Raw genomic sequence first — 19,867 nt, 5'->3', positions numbered from 1 at the left:
GAGCTACCGTAATCCCACATCCATAGTCCCAATGTAAATACACAGCAACGACATGAAAATATTCAGAAATGTCAAATTTCATATTAAGGCAAACAAGTAATTCTAGCCTAGCATGCTGCATAGAATTCAGATAAATCAGTTTGAGCAAATAAAACAATTAAATCACTTATACATGCTTTCCTAAGCTAACACCTGGCTTAATAGTGCAAAAAATAAAAACATGAATACAAACATGCTAGAAATTACTTAATAAAAACCGGATTTCCAACAATTAGCACAAGTACGCACTCGCACCACACGTACAAGGCATCTCAATTACCAAATATACCAAATCCTAAGGGGAAAGTCCCTCACATAAGGTTAGGCAAGCCACTTACCTCGAACCAGCTCAAAATCAACCTGAAACCACGTCTTTGCCACAAGTACTCGACTCCAAATGGCCCAAATTTATTCAATTCAATTGTATAATATAAATAACACTTCAAGTAACTGATTCTACTATTAAATTCTAAGTTAATACGCGAGATTAAGTAAAATGACCAAAATGCCATCTGGCCCACGTCTCGGAATCGGGTGAAATTTTTATTTATCGTACTCTCATGAGTCTATACATAACAAAACACTAAAATCGGAGTACAATTGACCCCTCAAATACCCATATTAAGGTTTCTTAATCCCAAGCCCTAATTCCCCATTTTCCCAAATTTTTCACTACTAATTATGTATTTAATCATATATAAACGAGTTATGAAGTTAAAAATAGTACCTCCAAGTGATTCCCCTTTGGTTCCCTGAAAAATCACACTCAAAAGCTTCAATCTCGATCAAAAATGGTAGAAAAATGAAGAAGGGTCACAGATGGGCTATTTAAATACTGCTCAGATTTAACCCTACGCGATCGCAGAAATCCCTATGCAATCGCATAAGACAATTTCCTCAAGCAACGCGATCGTGACCAGCTCTATGTGATCACATAGAGAAAATTCCAGCACCCCACTGCCACACCAAGTCCTTCTACGCGAACACAAGGGTCCTTAAGCGAATGCAAAGACCAACAAGTTCACCCTATGCGATCACACTCCTTCCTCTACGATCGCAATTCACAAAACTATGCCTAACCTCAACTTACCATACGCGATCGCAATGAACAAATCACTGCTGCAAAAATACAAGAAAATCAACAATCTCTCAAAGGCCAAAAGTGCCCGTTTGAGCATCCGAAATACACCCGAGGCCCCCGGGACCTCAACCAAACCTACCAACATATCCCATAACTTCAATCAAACTTGTTCCAACCTTCGGAATGCTGAAAACAACATTAAAACCCCAATTTAGCATCGGATTCAAGCCTAAAAACTTTAAAAACTCTAAAAATACGCTTTCAATCAAAAAATCTATCAAACCTCGTCCGAATAACCTGAAATTTTGCACACACGTCACATTCAACACTATGGAGATACTCCAACTTCCGTAATTCCATTCCAACTCTCGGATCAAAATCTCACTATCGAACCGGAAACTTTAAACAATTCAACTTTTGGCATTTCAAGCCTAAATTAGCTACGGACCTCCAAAACACAATCCAAACACGCCCCTAAACCCGAAATCACCCAACGGAGCTAACGGAACCATCAGAATTTCATTCTGAGGCCGTCTTCATACTGTTCCGATTACGGTCAAATTTCCAAAACTAAGCTCTCATTTAGGGACTAAGTGTCCCAAAATCCTCCGAAACTCAAAACCGAACATCCTCGCAAATCAAAATAGCAGAAAATAAATATGGGGAAAACAGTTAATAAAGGATCAAGGCATTAATTCTTAAGACGACCGGTTGGGCCGTCATAGGTTTTTTTCCACCTCTTTCCTCAAAACTATAGCGTCACCGATGGAAACCATCATCATATTGGATTTTATGTCACAATCACCTCCAGTTAACGCCAATTATCAGATCTACATCTGCATGTACTGTAGTCTCTTTCCATAAAAGACTTCTATTACCGCTTTAATTATCTTGTCTGTAGTGAGCCCACCTCCATTTGACAAAGAGTCTCAGATTTCCACCTCCATGCACTTTAGCTCTCTCACGGTAAAATACATTTATTGCTGCTTTAGTAATCTTGTCTGTAGAGAGTTCATGAAATTAAGTGATCTCTATCAATTAGACAACCAGACCTGGACACATTAATACCTTCAGAAAAAGGAAAAAAAGTCCTACACATCGAGTTAGAGGATTTCATTCTTCATTTTACGAGGTTTAGTTCTTGTCACTATTCAATATCTAGAAATGCCCCATAAGTTCATCTAACATGGAGAGGAGCAATGCGAAAACTAGAGAGAACTGCCAAGACAAGAAAGAATCAAGTAAAAACTTGGAGACTAAATTTACACACTATAAATTAAATCTAAAGAAGATTGAAAATCTAATCCGTCAACTCTAAAGACATTGTAAGAGTCACCATTTCCCTTAAGGCTAGGCTGCCACGTGGGATGGGTGGAAAAAGTTTAATCTTTATCCCTTTATTAGGCAATTAGGTAATGTCACGTTACCCGGTAATTAACCAATTACCCATATAATAAAAAAAATTATCTCAACTTACTTAAAATACTACTCACTTTTAACACACTTTTCATATCATACTATAATATACCTTACTATCATGGTCATGTGGTACCATACATAATAAATACATACATTATTATTTTATTAAAACTGTCGCGGCCCTTTTTTTCTCTTTTTGACAGGGAAGTCCGGGTTTCAACATTCATGGGGGAAATAACTCGTTTCCTTTTGGGAATTGGATATTATAAGAGTCGCCACCTAACGGATTATGGTGCGTTAGGGCACCTTGAGCAATTAACTCATGGACTAGTTTGCATTACCAGAGATTAGGGTAAGGGCTCGAAATAACCTTGAGGGGAAGGTGTTAGGCACCCCTCACGGTCCACATTTGTGGGTTCCGGTCAAACGTAAATTATGTGAATTAGTCATTTTAACAAATAAATAGTTTTAACACGTACTTGCAAGTAAAGGACTGTTTTGACATTCTAAGCACATGTATGATTCAAGTAATGGAACAAGGGAAAAGGTTTGAACAAGTTGCACATATATAAAGAAAAGTAAATTTATTTAAACAGCGGGAGTTGGGAAAGAGGGGTCCTAGGTTGGTTAGCCTATAGGATCATACCCACACAATGCCCAGTAAACACTCCTCAACGAGGGGCTACACATGACATTAGTGCATAGTCATCATATTCCTTACTACCCAATTCCCTCCCCTTTGTTATAGCCTAAAGTGTTCTAGCTAGCAACCTTGAAAGATACCCTATGCGTGCTCTACCTGTCCTTTCCTTGTGGCCCTAGAGGTATTTAGGACATCTAATTTGTGTAGTTCTAGACCATCCTAAAGTACTTAAAGGAGAAAAAGCTAGGCGTCAATCAAAACAATTAGGACTGCATTAAAGAGAACAAATAAAGGCTCTCATTCACCTCCACAAACATAACGAGTAAGTGCAAATCTCAAACAACAGTTTCAGTTATTTAAAAGAAAACCTTATAACATGATATCTAGGTGAGCAGAAATTATACCAAAGTGTCAAAGACCTATTCAGCTTGCCTACTGATTTTAGACCTATTTGAATATGAGCAGTTACAGATAATAGAACATAGTTTTACAGTTACAGGATTTTAAGAGGCCCTATAGGCTTGCCTAGGCATATAATAGTAACATCCTATAAGCATGGTATCTAATCGTTAAGCAGGAAGGCAGTAAATCAGTAGATAGTTTTTAAATGGGTAATTGGGATCTTATAGGCATGCTTTCTAGTGATATTGATTAACACGAAAAGAGTAAGTTATTTAATCTTATTCAGAACTGACAGACACGAGTCAAACTGATTTTAAATCTAACTAAACTGGTTTTAGATCCTACAGGCATGATTTCTTTTACAACTGATTTTAAATCCTATAGGCATGGTATCAAATTATTAAAAGCAAATTTTTGAATTTATAGGCATGATTTCTAAGGAGACGAATTTAAATACAATGAAAACTGAACTTCAATTACTTTATACCCTATAGGCATGATATCTAATTATAAAGCTGATTCAGATCCTATAGGCATGGCTTCGAATTATATGAGAGTAAAGCATGCAGAACTTATTCAAACCCAAGCAGATCCTATAGGCATATTATCTAACGAGCACATTTGAATCGAAATAGACCCTATAGGCATGTTATCTACCCTTTTTACCCACAATATGCAACTACCCATCCCTTTTAACTAATCACCCCAATATTTGTTTAAAATAATTATTACAGACCAAGAACTGAATATAAATTATATAAATAAATAGAAATTAAGCTATAGGGAGCCTGAAGTAGGCCCAAAACGGTCATGGTGTACCAAGCCTTTACTGATCTCAAATACCCAAAGTTCCATAGCCCAATTCATGTCTAGGTGTGTCAAAGTTCCCTAAGGACATCAAGGATCTCGGGCAGTGCTCACACCTAGACTTTTCTCGAACAAAGATTGATCATATGCAGTGTGGAAGTGCCAGCCCTGATAGACTAGAGTTTAGAGAAATCTCAAGGGTCTCAATGCAGTACACATATCGGAGGGCAGGACTTAGCAATCCAAGAGTTGTGACGACCCGGCCGGTCGTCTTAAGAATTAATGCCTCGATCCCCTATTAACTGCTTTTCCTGAGTTTATTTCTGCTATTTTGATTTGCTAGGATGTTCGGTTTTGAGTTTCGGAGAGTTTTGGGACACTTAGTACCTAAATGAGAACTTAGGTGTTGGAAAGTTAATTGTAGTCGGAACATTGTGAAGAACGCCTCGGAATGGAAATCCGATGGTTCTGTTAGCTCCGTTGGGTGATTTCGGGCTTAGGGGCGTGTTCGGATTGTGTTTTGGAGGTCCGTGGCTATTTTAGGCATGAAATGCCGAAAAATTAATTTCTGAAGTTTCCGGTTCGATAGTGAGATTTTGATCCGACGGTCGGAATGGAATTCCGGAAGTTGGAGTAGCTCCATAGTGTTGAATGTAACGTGTGTGCAAAATTTCAGGTCATTCGGACGAGGTTTGATAGACTTTTGATTGAAAGCGTGTTTTCAGAGTTTTTGGAATTCTTAGGCTTGAATCCGATGAAAAATAGGTGTTTTAATGTTGTTTTGAGCGTTCCGAAGGCTGGAGCAAGTTTGAATGAAGTTATGGGATATGTTCGTAGGTTTGGTTGAGGTCCTGAGGGCCTTGGGTGTGTTTCTGATGCTCAACGGATCATTTTGGACTTGGAAAGATTGCAGATTTTCTACTATTGTGTTGCAGAGAAAGCATTCATCGCATTTGCGAGAGAGTATCGCATTTGCGTAGAGCATCTGGGTGAAGCAGCTGAATCATGCTTCACATTCACGATGATGTCCCGCATTTGCGAAGGCATGGGCCCGTTGGTCTTATCGTTCGCGACATAGTCCTCGCGTTCGTGTAGGGTCTGTCAGAGTAAGCTGCACATTCACGAGTGGACCTCGCGTTCGCGAAAGATGAAGTTGGCCAGTAGAGTTTTTGTGCATCGCGTTCGCGATAGTAGTCACGTGTTCGCGAAGACGAACTCGTCTAGGCAGATTATAAACTTTCAAAGTCGAGGGTTTAGCCATTTTGGTGAAAACTAAAGCTTGGGAGCTCGGATTTGAGCGAGGTTTTGAGAGATTTTCAGAGATCTCGATTGGGTAATGATTCTTAACTCCTTAATGCTTGTAACCTATTAATCTAAATATGAATTCATCATTTAATTTCGGAATTTGTATGAAAATTACGGGAAAGTTCTTAGACCAAGAATTTGAGTTTTGATTGAGGATTTGACATTGGATTGGGATAATTTTGGTATGGTTAGACTCATGAGAGTGTGATAATTCTGGAAACGTAAATTTTACCCGATTCCGAAATGTGGGCCCGAGGTGCATTTTGGTCATTTTACCTAATTTCGCTAATTAGCTTAGAATTTAATTGTAGAATCAGTTACCTGAAGTGTTATTTACATTATGCAGTTTAATTGAATAGATTTGGGCCATTTGGAGTAGAGTACTCATGGAAAGAACATGGTCTCGGGTTGATTTTGAGCCGGTTCGAGGTAAATGACTTGCCTAACCTTGTGTGGGGGACCTTCCCCTTAGGATTTGGTATATTTGATAATTGAAATGTCTTGTACGTGAGGTGACGAGTGCGTACTTGAGCTAATTATTGAAAATCCGGTTTCTTTATGTTATTTCAATTGTGCTCATTTTCCCGTTTTATACTACTTGCAAATTTAGCATGTTGTTAGCCTAGAATAAGCATGTTTAGTTGACTTAATTGCTTATTTGCTTAAATTGCCTTAATTGCATTACGTGAAGCATGTTAGGCTAGAATTACCTGTTTTATTTTGTACGAAATTGAGCTTATTTGAGTGTTTCATTGCGTTGTTGCTGCGTGTTTTACTTTGGGACTATGGAAAGATATTCCGGGAGATCCCCCTGCACATTTACATTGGAACTACGGGACTGCACCCGGTAGATTCCCCCTATATTGAGTATTTACCTTTGGGACTACGGATCGGTATTCCGGGATATCCCCTCGCATTATGAGTTGGACTACGGGACGGTATCCCGGGAGATCCACTGGATATTTATATTTGGGACTACATGACGGTATCCTAGGAGATCCCCGGTTGCTTTCTTTGTGCTGAGCCATATTTTTCCTATGTGTTTACTTTGCTTCTGTAGTAGTTGTTGTTGCCTTTTCATTCGTGTTACATTTACTATTGTACTTATTATACTGCTCTGTTCTATACTTTCAAACTTTATATTTTTATTTAACCTCTGTAGGGCCCTGACCTTCCTCGTCACTACCCGACCGAGGTTAGGCTTGGCACTAACTGAGTATCGTTGTGGTGTACTCATGCCCTTTCTGCGCATGTTTTTCATGTGTAGATCTAGGTACTTCGACACAGTCCCACCACCCGTGAGGCAAGGTGGCTGCTCTAGAGACATCGAGGTACATCTGCCGCGTCCGCAGACCGAGGAATCCCTTTCTATTCTAGCTTTTAAACATTTGCCCTTCTGTATTTCTTTTCCTTGTTAGATATTCTGGAGTTAGACATTATTAGATATCCAAAGGCTTGTGGTTCCGTGAGTTTTCGGGTTTTGGGATAGTGTATCAGATTCTAATAAGTTGTGTTGTATATTCCGAGCGGCATTTTAAATATTGTATTCCTTCGGTTATTTTTTTTTACTTTTTGATTATTTCTTCCGCAATTTTCATTTATGGTCCGCATTTATTAGGCTTACCTAGTCGTAGAGACTAGGTGCTATCACGACAGTTCACGAAGGGCGAACTGGGATCGTAACAAGAGTAATGTGAGAGTGCATAATGATTTTAAAGAGTTTTTTTAAGTAGTAGCAAGAGGATCTAATGGAAAGAATTTTCTGAAAACCAATACATAGTTGGGGTAGAAATAGTTTGAGAAAACATGAAGAACATTTTTTTAGGATCAGAGAGCAAGTCACAGAATGCAGAGTTTCAGAACAGACTTCACACAAGGGAGAGGGGTAGGGGAAACCTAGAATGCACCTTAGTAATGGCAAACAAATACACAGATTGTTAGTTATGTTGAGAACATACAGGTCTTATACACAAATAGGATCTCATTAGTGAAGTAGAGCAAGTTGGACTTAGATGAACAAACTAGACAAACACTTCATGAAAAATTCAAGGTTTTAGAAATACTAATCATATACAGAACAGGCAGAATTTGGTTAGGATAGGTGAACCAATAAACACACAATGCAGGTTAGACATGCTAGTAAACAAATTATTTAAAGCGGGATTGGCATGCTAAATAGTATACTAGCTATAGCTTTTAACAGAATAAACTTAAACATGTTGTGTGATACAGTAATCTAGGCATGCTGATTGCATATTGAGTATAATAGAAAATAGAACTGGAAATCACAACTGATGAACTACAGCAACAAAGAAAACACATAGCTTTGGAATGTGAATTAAATCAGAACATACCAGTTAAGGACAAAACACAGAGTATAGAGCAGAGATGATGCAAGTAGCTAGCCTTGGCTTATAGCCAGCTGGATTAATAAGAATTGCAAGTAACAGAAGAGAATAGAGAGCTTTTTTTAGAGTGTGAGAGTGTAGATGAACTAGTGTTCGTGTTCAGAAGTGAGGAGTAAAGGAGAGTATATATAGCAGTTAAGAGCAAGGAAAAATAAGGTAAAGGGAATCAATCCTTCTGCAATTAAGGAAGCCACAGAATCAATTATACATCAGTTAGTATGATTTTTCCTTAATTAAGAGTAATCAACCAACAGTAAAGGCAGAACACATATAAGGAAAGAAAATCAAACGAGCAATTAGGGGTAAATATACAGATTTTTAATTAAGAAAATGATTGGTAAAGAATCAGTAAATATCATGATTAATCGAACAAGGTAAGAAAGCTACTCATGATTGTAAACAAAGGAAATAGTCAGGAATAGGTCTTAACAAAACAAGTGGATAAATCAAAAATCCAAATCGATTACTAATTTAAAGAGAAAAATATAGGTTTACCATGAATAGGTAAAAAATGAACATAGACATATAGAATGAGTAGAAGAGTCAAACCAAGAACATCAATAGAGGCACATTAGGATCAAAAGTCATCGAATTAGGCTAAGAAGAATCACAGAAACTAAAGCATAGGACAAAGTCAATACCTAAGTAACCTAGACAAATGCAGAATCCAAACAATAATGTCGAGAAATTAGGGATTTTAGCATAAACAAGTTAGGGTTAAAGCAATCTTCATGAAATCGGTCAAAACACACAAGAAACAGAAGATTAAACACTCAAAATCATTTAGCGTTTTGGAGAAAGAAAATTTCGGGAAACCCTAGTCATAGAAGTCAAAAGGCTGAGGTATTATAGTGTTTAAAATTAACCAGTAGTAGAGGAATAAGAGAAACTTATAGAAAAATCACAGAAAATCAAAAACATTTTCAAGTGTGCGAAGATTCAAGCAGTAGATAACAAAGGACCCAAGATATAGTGCTAAAAATCGGTTAACAATAAAAAAATAAGAGATCTTTAAAGAAAAGTCGTTGACAAACTCAGAATCCTTCCAGATATACAAAGATCGGGACGGATTCATGGCCAAAGATTAGGGTTTTGAGGAGAAAGGAGAAGGGTAAAGAGAACCTGCTTTTGAACCAGAGATTTGAACCATGGAACTTCAATAGAAATCACTTCCAAACCATGGACGAACCCTTGAAAAGCTTTGAACGAGATCTGGACCATATCTCTTCGAGGTTCTTCCACAAAAATCACATAATCAAACAACCAAGGGGATAGAAGACAAGTAGAGGCTTCGTATATCCATAGGACGCCATAGATCAGACAGGGATTCCAAGGTTTGGGGTTGATTTTGGGTGACGGCGATTAAGGTTAGGGGTTGGTTTCAGAGAGAACTAGAGATGAAGGGATTCAAGGGCGGCTGTGTGTGAGAAATGCTTAGGGTTTAGGGGTCGTTTGAAACTAAAAAGGAAAGGGTGGATTGTGGCCATTGATCTATGTGATCAACGGCGAGATTGAAAGTGTTTGGGGTCGGATCGGGTATTAGGTTTGGGTTGGGTATATTTGGGTTAAAATTGGGCTAGGTATTGGGACACATTAGGACCAGAATTAAAATAAAAATATGGCCAGATTTTAAATAGCCACTTTTAATAACTAAATAATTTATAAAAAATAATAAATGAGTATCAAGAATATCTTTGTGCACTAAAACGAATTAAAATAGTTATTTAATATTTAAAAATGTAAAATATCATTTTGTGCATAAATAATGTAATTATACATTAGTATGGGCTATTTTTGCAAAAAATATGCAATTTAGCTAAAATATGTAAATGTAATTACAAAAATGTACTAAAAATATTTAGACATTATGTTGGCATAAATAATGAATTTAAATGGCTAAATCACCACAAAAATAATACGAAGGTTAGTTATTGGATATTTATATAATAAAAAGGTAGCAAATAAATTGATTTGGAGCTTTTAAAACTATAAAAAATTATAAAAATACTTATGCATACTTATAACTGCATATGTGCTATTGTGAAAGTATGTATATGTATTAAAAATATATGAAGAAAAATTGGGTATCAACAAAAATATCCATGTAAAATTACATATATTTTCTCAACATTCAAATTTTCCTAATCTCATATAAAGAGTACAAATTTTTCATAAGCTTAATTTTTTAAAAATGGTAAAAAGATAACCTTCTTTTCTTGTGAGAAAATAATTCATATCTTTACAATAAAGAAAATCTTATAAACTTTCTCATATTAGGTATATAATTTAAAACATATTTGAAAGTAGTAATATTAATAATATATGAAGTCATATTTTTCAAACCATTTTTTTTCTTCAATAAATATTTCACTCAAAATAAACACCATATGAAACTGTACATATATAATGGTATCAAGATTGTTAAACGTATGGGGTGTAACAATTTAATAAGTTTATTATATTGATCTCCAAAACAATGTGAAATTAAAATCAATAATTTCAGATCTTTTTAAACAATTTAAGATGGAAAAAATATTATCTTTATGGATAAAATAATTATTAGAATATTCACACCAGGTGAAATATTTTACAATTGAAAGTTTTTATCTTTGGTCTGGAAAATAGGTATACTCACTAATAATATTAATGAAATATGAAAATCAAAGGAATTCAGCTTCAATTCCTTGTCGGTAATTTAGGCTTAGCCTTGCAAGTTTTGAGTCCATTCTGTAGGTAGGGATTTAGCTACCTTAGTTTTTTGTCCATCACCATCTAAATATAAATAAAAATGCGATACTTTCTGAAAGAATCTTAATTACTAGTTCCTGTGTTTGCATAATGTTTTTAAAGAAGAAGACATTGTGAAAAGCATGCTTTTAGGAATCCATTCCCTTTTGAAATAAGTTGACAATGAAACACCTCACCTATTGATTTTGATTTTGAGGCAATAGGAAATAGAGTCAAGAAGAACGTAAATACTTCAATATAGAAGTTACAACCTAATAGGGTCTCATAATAATAATGTCTTAAATCCTCTATAACATCCTAATAGACATAATCCCTTCGAACTCATGTGGATTTACTACGGTACATCCTGATGCTAAGGTACTGGATGTAACATCCCCCGCTTTAGAAACATTTTTCTTCGAATGTTAACTCTTTGAGATTTTCAAAACTTTCGCTAGGATCTCCTCTATATACTAAAATAAAACACAACCTCTATCTGAAGTCTCGACTATTCACAAGCTTTTCTACTTGGGTATCTCATACTGTCTTTACCTTTATCCTACTTACCTTTCAATATAGCATCGTATCTTCTGTTTCTTTCATAATCTCCCTTCCACATTATGCATTAAAGCTCTACTGTAGTACATGCACCTTCCGTGCATACAAAATCCTGCGACAACTTCATACTGACTTCTTACGACTCATCTCTATGGCATGATCTGGAAACAAAAGAAGGGTAACATTTCCTAAATGCCTTATAGCCTCTCAATTATAAATTTGGCGCACAACACACCCATAAGTGAGACTCTACGAGGCACAACTTTATAGACTCCCTAGAACACGACCTGCTCTGATACCACTTTGTCACACCCTAACCTTGGGAGGCGTGGTTGGCACCTGGTGCCGCACTGGTCAGAGCGAACCACTCTATAATTCATTCATTCTTTATGTAACTATCATGGGTCAACATGGCCACAACACGTAACGTAAAATTATAAGTGGGCAACACTGTATCGATAAACTATCGTTTCTAAAATAACAATACATATGGGCCGTCAAGGCCTCTGACATACTGTACAAACTGGACCTCTAACTACAAAGCCTCTATGATTATTCGACCTCAAATGGGATAGAGTACCAGCCTACCCATAAGTCTGTAGAAAAACTCTTACACGATGACTTATAAATTCGGATGCACTCTGAATGAGGTGGAGTCTTACCGATCCTTCGCTGAATGCCAATCTCGTCTACTATGAGGGGTCGTCAAACCGATTATCTATACATGTAGGCATGAATGCAGCGCCCCCAACAAAAGAACGTTACTATGAATAATGTACTGCGTATGTAAGGCATGTAAATCAGTATATAAAAGACATGGAAGAAACATGTAGTACAAGACTCAACCTGTAAGTCTGGATAGCTCTGTAAATCATGAAATATTTATAATGTCATGCATATAATGTCATTTAATGCATAGGTCTGTACGTACATAACATCATCGAGCCTTTGAGGGCATCCAATCATATCATCTCGGCCACTATGGGCAAATCATCAACATATACCAGCTGATCAGGTGGTGGTGCGTATATAACGCTATAACCTTTCCCAATATCTTATATACATATATTTATATATATACGCGTATATAACGCCATATGGTGCCATTGTGGGCAAAATCATAAACGTATACCAGCTGATCAGGTGGTGGTGCGTATATAACGCCATAACTTTTTCCCATATCCCATATACAAACATAATATACATATATACGTGTATATAACGTCATCTGGTCATGGGTCAATGTAAATGAATGCAATGCATGATAAGTGCGTCAACAAAATCTTTCAGGGTGTCATAAGACCATTAGGCCTCTGATTAATATCATGAAATAGACTTTATCACTTTAAGTATTTTCTGAGACCTATGAACAGATGATAGAATAATAAGACTTATGGGAAAACAAGAATATACACATCTCTAGCATTTCTACGAATAGAGTAATTTAAGGAAGTTGTGCATTTGCTCGTTTCGTTTGTGCCGTATAGATCATACCAAAAGAAAGAAGGGATAGCCTTAACATACCTGAGTCAATTCTCGTAAAAATCCGTCTAACACACGTCAATTGCGACAAATCACATATCGGCGGGTCGAAGTAGAGAAGAATTCGTATGATATTCTTGTCATCCCTACATGAAGGTTTTCTTCACTTATCTATGTTGGTGGGAAGTAGCACAGACCATCCAAGCCGCGGAGCTGGCCAGAAAAAAAGGCTTTTTTTTCACCTCCTTACTCTAAACTATAGCATCACCAATGGAAACCATCATCATATTGGATTTTACGTCACTATCGCCTCCAGTTAACACCAATTCTCAGATCTACATCTGTATGTACTATAGTCTCTTTCCATAAAAGACTTCTATTATTGCTTTAATTATCTTGTCTGTAGTGATCCCACCTCCATTTGACACGAGTCTCAGATTTCCACCTCCATGCACTTTAGTTCTCTCACGGTAAAAGACATTTATTGCTGCTTTAGTATTTTTGTCTGTAGAGAGTTCATGGATTTGAGAGATCTCTATCAATTAGACAACTAGACCTGGACACATTAATACCTTCAGAAAAAGTCCTACACATCGAGCTAGAGGATTTCATTCTTCAGTTTAAGAGGTTTAGTTCTTGTCACTATTCATCATCTAGAAATGCCCTATAAGTTCATCTAACATAGAGAGGAGCAATGAGAAAACTAGAGAGAACTGCCAAGACAAGAAAGAATCAAGTAAAAATTTGGAGACTAAGCTTACACACTATAAATTAAATCTAAAGAAGATTGAAAATCTTACCCGTCAACTCTAAAGACATTGTAAGAGTCATCATTTTCCTTAAGGCTAGGCTGCCACGTGTAATGGGTGGAAAAAGTTTAATCTTTTATCCCTTTATTAGATAATTAGGTAATGTCCCGTTATTCGGTAATTAACCAATTACCCACGTAAAAAAAAATTATTTCAACTTACTTTAACACTGCTGACTTTTAACACACTTTATATATCATACTATAATATACTTTACTATCATGGTTATGTGGTACCATACATAATAAATACATATATTATTATTTTATTAAAATATCCATGTAAAAATACATATATTTTCTCAACATTGAAATTTTCCTAATTTCATATAAAGATTACAAATTTTTCGTACGCTTAATTTTTTAAAAATGGTAAAAAGATAAGTTTTTTATTGTGAGAAATAATTCATATCTTTACAATAAAGAAATTATTATAAACTTTCTCATATTAGGTGTATAATCTATAACATATTCGTAAATAGTAATATTAATAACTATATGAAGTCATATTTTTTAAACCATTTTTTTTCTTCAATAAATATTCCACTCAAAATAAACGCCATATCAAAATGTATATATATAACGGTATCAAAGTTGTTAAACATACGAGGTGTAATAATTTAATAAGTTTATTAAATTGATCTCCAAAACAATGTGAAAATAAAAACAATAATTTTAGATTATTTTAAACAATTTAAGATGGAAAAAATATTATCTTTTTGTATAAAATTAACATTAAAATATTCACACCAGGTGAAATATTTTATAATTGAAATTTTTTCTTTTGCCTTGAAAATAGGTATACTTACTAATACTATTAATGAAATATGAAAATCAAAGGAATTCAGCTTCAATTCCTTGTCGGTAATTTAGGTTTAGCCTTACAAGTTTTGAGTCCATATTCTGTAGGTAGGGATTTAGCTACCTTATTTTTTTGTTCTTTTTTTTTTTTTAGCAAACAGGAAATATATATATATTAAAAGTTACGAAATATGCATTACATGCGATTTGTAGTGAGTGTCACATAGGACACTTTGATTACCTAGGCTTGCTAAAGTATTGCAAGAATCATATGATAAGAGTTTTTCAAAAACACATTGTTCTAGTACATCATGTTCTACTAGAATTTTAACATCTTCAGGGGGGGGGGGCAACAAAAACATTCTTCTTCTTCCTTGCATTGGCAATTCCCATGTGTGCTAGCTGGTGAGCTATCCTATTCCCTTGCCGGAATTCGTGCTGGAGGATTACTTACTTCTGTTGGTGCATTAACGACCTGCATTTTAGAATAATGTTAGCATATAGATTATTACCTTGTTGTATTGATAGAATTACCTCCGTAGAATCCGTTTCAATTTGAAGTGGAAACAAACCCCACTCGTGGGCTATTTTTAATCCTTCTAGTAGAGCTTTGATTTTAGCTTGTAGACAACCATTTGCATGAGCAGATTTGTTGTAGCCAACAATCCAGTCGCCTTTAGTATTCTGATTACCCCACCTAGGCCACAAATTTGCATGTCTTTGTGGAAGCTAGCATCAATGTTCAGTTTAAACCATCCTATTGGAGGTTTATGCCATCTAACCTTAATATAGAGCTTTGGAGATGGTAGCACATTCATTTCAGTTAAAAGGCGAAATTCAATAGCTCTATTTGTGATGAGGTCAATGTTTATTGGCAAATTGTTATTATTTTGGTTGTTGTTATTTCTATTAATCCAAATATACCAAATTGCAAAAGGGAAGAAAAGATTCCAATTTAACAAATTATTGTTAAAGGGGTAATTAAAATTTTTTAATTGGATTAGGAAATGTTCCCTATCCTCCCTATAATTTTTTTTTCATCCAATGGTTTCCCAAATATGTTTGCTTGCATGACATTTAAGGAAGATATGAGTGATAGATTCATCTATATGATTTCTACATATAGGGCAATGAGGATCTATATTAACGCCAATTTTTTGCAAGATATTGTCTACAAGGAATTCTATTGTGAAGGCATTGCCAGAGAAAAAATTTAATCTTATTTGGGCATGGCAAGATCCAAATCCACTTAAAATCCATATCATTGTTCTCATTAGTGTTGATTAAGGAGTAGGAAGTTTTGGTTGTGAAAATACCTTTTGTATTGAAGGACCAGGTAGGGATATCATTATTAGGACGTTTTACAAGGATTTTTGTTTTTGATATGGAATCCTTGATATCATAAGGAAGATTGAGGGATATATTAGCAAGGTGTGACTTCTTGCCATTAAAAATATTTCTTAGTTTTAGGTGATAGTCATTTTTTGATAAAGGGCCTTCTATAGTATTTCTAAGGCTCCCTAGGTTAGGGATCCAATTGGTCTCCCAAATATTCATGTTAGAATGCTGATAAGTTGCCATTTGATACCCTTGGAACATATTTTCCACCCCTTTTGAATACTTTTCCATATGAATGAAGTATTCCTAGTGTTTTTAGTGTTTGCATAGGCATTAATGATGAGTTGAGCCCATGGAGTGGTAGGGTTTGGAATGGTCCTCCAAGCAAGGTTTGCAAGATTACAAAAGTTTTTGTCTTTAGCCTTATGGAGACCCAGGCCTCCCATGTTTTTTGGTTGACAAACGGTTGACCAATTAATGAGGTGAATTTTTCGTTTCTCATTAGTAGTTTGAGGATGTTTATAGGGAGGAGGGTAAATTGCATGTAGTGGTTTGGAATTGAGTTTAGATAGGAATGAGAGAGAGTTGTCCGGCCTGCTATATTCAGGAACTTTATTTTCCAAGCTGTTAGTTTGGCTCTCATTCTGTCAATGATAAATTGATAGTCTTTTGGTCTAGGTTGTTTATTAAGGATAGGGAAGCCCAGAAAAGTACCAAAGGAATCACTCTTTTTAATATTAAGAATATTGGTAACTTCATTAGTAAGATTTGGAGGATAATTTGTGGAGAAGATAGTTTTTGACTTGGTGGTGTTAATATTTTGGCCCGAGAAATTACAAAAAAGGTGTAGACCTTTTTTTATTGTATGACTTGATTTTAGATTGGCTCTGGCCATTAAGGTAAGGTCGTCGACAAAGAAAAGATGAGAGAAATTGGGACCTTTTTCCCTAATGTAATAGGATCCCAGTTTCTAACGTCAACTTGATTGTTTATGTAACGTGACAACATTTCAAGGCAGAGGATGAATATGTAAGGAGATATAGGGTCTTTTTGCCCAATTCCCCAGCTCGGTTGAAAAAGCTAGTTATAGAGCCATTTACTAGAACAACTATAGAGCTTGTTGAGATGCAATTTAAGAGAATTTTCTTAAATTTTGGAGGGAATTTGAAATAAGTCAGGGTGTGGTGCACAAATGACCATTCTAAACGGTCAAATGCTTTTTCAAGGTCGATTTTTAGAAGCATATGACCTTGTTGCCCCTTTAACTTATGGATTTTTGAAATAAGCTTTTGTATGATAATAGCATTATCCGAAGCCCTTCTATTTTTTATAAAGCTAGCTTGGTAAGGGCAAATAATGTTGCATGGACCAATAGGTCTAAAAATATTTTATGTTATTTGCATTGGGAATCTATGGGATAAGACACAAGTAAGTTTTGTTGAGATCATGGGGGATCTCTTGGGTTTCAAAGATGTCATGGAATAATTTTGTGATAGAGGGGTCTATTATATCCCAATACTTTTGAAAAAATAATGGGTGTAGACCGTCTGGTCCGGGCGCTTTAAAAGGTTTAAAGGGGAAGATGGCCTTTTTAATCTCAATACTAAGAAGGGGGTTATCTAGGCTATTGAGGTTTAAGGCATTTTGGGAGATGTTTTTTAAAGGACTAATTCTTCTAGAATTAAAGTAGTTGCAAACGTGGGAGGTGACTAGATTAGGATCGTTAATCCAATTCCCTGCATCATCTTTGAAGAAATTGATCCTATTTCTTCCTTTTCTATTAGTAGCCGAGATGTGAAAGAATTTGGTGTTTGTATCTCCCTCATTAAGCCATAAAACTCTTGACCTTAGCTTCTAGTAATCTTTCTCTATTAGTAGAAGGTCATTGTAGTCCTTTTAAGGCTAGTTTGTAGGTTTTGGAGGAAAATACTATAAGATTAATGTTTGGATTTTTTCAATGCCTTGAAGCCTGGCTAGTATTTTCCTTTTTTTCCCATAATATCACCAAAAAGTTTGGTGTTTCCAAACCTTTGACTTTTTTTATAAACATATTGCTAGCCCTATTATAATCATTATTAGACCAATTTTCTTGGACTAGAGTTTTGAAAGAAGGGTGTTTACACCAGTAGATTTCAAGTCGAAAGGGAGACTTATAAAGAACATTATTTTTTGGGATTAATTCTACTAAAATGGGATTGTAATCCGAGTGAGTTTTAGGCAAATGAATAATGGAACTTTTTGGAAATATCTTAATCCAATCCTCATTGCCTAATACTTTATCCAATTTTTCCATAATCAAATCCCTATTCTTGTGCGTAAGGTTTGACCAAGTGTACTTACACCATTTATATCCTAAATCAATTAAATTAAAATTATCTTAGACCAAAGATATTTAGCGCTACTATCTTTTATACTATTACCACCAAATTTCTCGTTTCAGCAGAATACATCATTGAAATATCCTCCTAATAACCAATGTCCATTGTAGCTATTGCTAATGCTTTCAATGTTATCCCACATCTTATTCCGAAGAAGTATATTTGTACTAGCATAGATAGCATTAAAAAGCCATTTTTGACGAATAGGGATTACCTCAATTGTAGCATGAATCTCCTGACCCCTTTGACCAAAATTCTGAACGGTGACAATTTCATGATTGTATAGGACCACAATCCCACCTCCCTGTCCTTCAGTTGGTACTTTTATGAACTCCGTAAAACCATAATCGTCTATAAGCTCCATATGATTTCCAATCCTGGTTTCTAATAAGGCTACCATGCAGGGTCTATGTGTGTCCACCATTTCCCTGAAGTTCCTTCTAAAGTTATCATTGTTCCCTCCTCTAATATTCCAAATGATAATGTTAGTAGGTCGATTCATGGAAATATTAAGGTTTTGGTTGGCTGGATTCCCATTCTCCGTCACTTCCCATAGAACTAGGTTCCTCCTTAATGATGGAACTAGGATCATGGCTCGATTTCCTACAGTTGAATCCTGTGGAGGTCTTATGTCCATCGAGCATTTGTATAATGCTAGAGGGCAGCTGAGAACATGCCTCTTCTCTTTCCTCTCCGAAAAGAGAAACACTTTTACCCCGTCGAGACTTGATATTTCTAGGACTCTTTCTAACATTAGGTTTAGGGGTTCCTCCTCCTCTTACATTTCTGCCTCTACTACTTCTGGCACAGGCATTTGATTGTGGGGTGGGGAGGGAGGTTGTTGTAGTATCTGAGGCTCCTAGACTGTTTGAGGTTGTTCCCATGGAAGAAAAATAGGGTTCAGTTGAGACAGATTCTCTGGCATGAAAAATGGCATGTCCATTAAACCATTTTTAGGATAGATTGGATTGAAATGTGGAGGAAGGTTCCACTGGTTCCTCATTGCATGAACCAACTGGGGGTTCAATGATGGTGCTAAGGGTTGAAGGATGTTGTTGAACCATGCTTGATTGAGGTAGTTGTTCATGGCCAACCTCATGCCTTCTGTCACTAACTGGGCTAGATACTGAGTGTCATGGAGGATGATAATCAAGTCCTGGCCATTTATCTGGACATTGAACGAGCATGCATGGCCCATCAGACCCATCCCCATCCATGACACTGGTTGATAGTTTTAAGCTTGAGGTGGTTGAACATAATAAAAATACGATACTTTCTGAAAGAATCTTAATTACTAGTTCTTGTGTTTGCATAATATTTTTAAAGAAGAAGACATTGTGAAAAGCATGCTTTTAGGAATTCCTTCCCTTTTGAAATATGTTAGACAAAGAAACATCGCAACTATTGATTTTGATTTTAAGGCAATAGGAAATAGAGTCAAGCAGAATGTAAATCTTTCAACATAGAAGTTACAACCTAACAGAGTCTCATAATAATAATGTCTTAAACCCTCTATAACCTCCTAATAAACATAATCCCTTCAAACTCATGTGGATTTACTATGGCTCATCGTGATGCTAAGGTACAGGATGTAACACTTTTTTTATCTCAAAAGCCACTGCTTCACTAAACAGAATTCTCGGTCCGCATGTCTAGCCGCAAAATCGCTAG

This window comes from Nicotiana sylvestris, chromosome 8 (genome assembly GCF_000393655.2).
Source record: "Nicotiana sylvestris chromosome 8, ASM39365v2, whole genome shotgun sequence".
Classification (NCBI taxonomy): domain Eukaryota; kingdom Viridiplantae; phylum Streptophyta; class Magnoliopsida; order Solanales; family Solanaceae; genus Nicotiana; species Nicotiana sylvestris.
Note: the sequence above shows the minus strand (reverse complement) of the source record.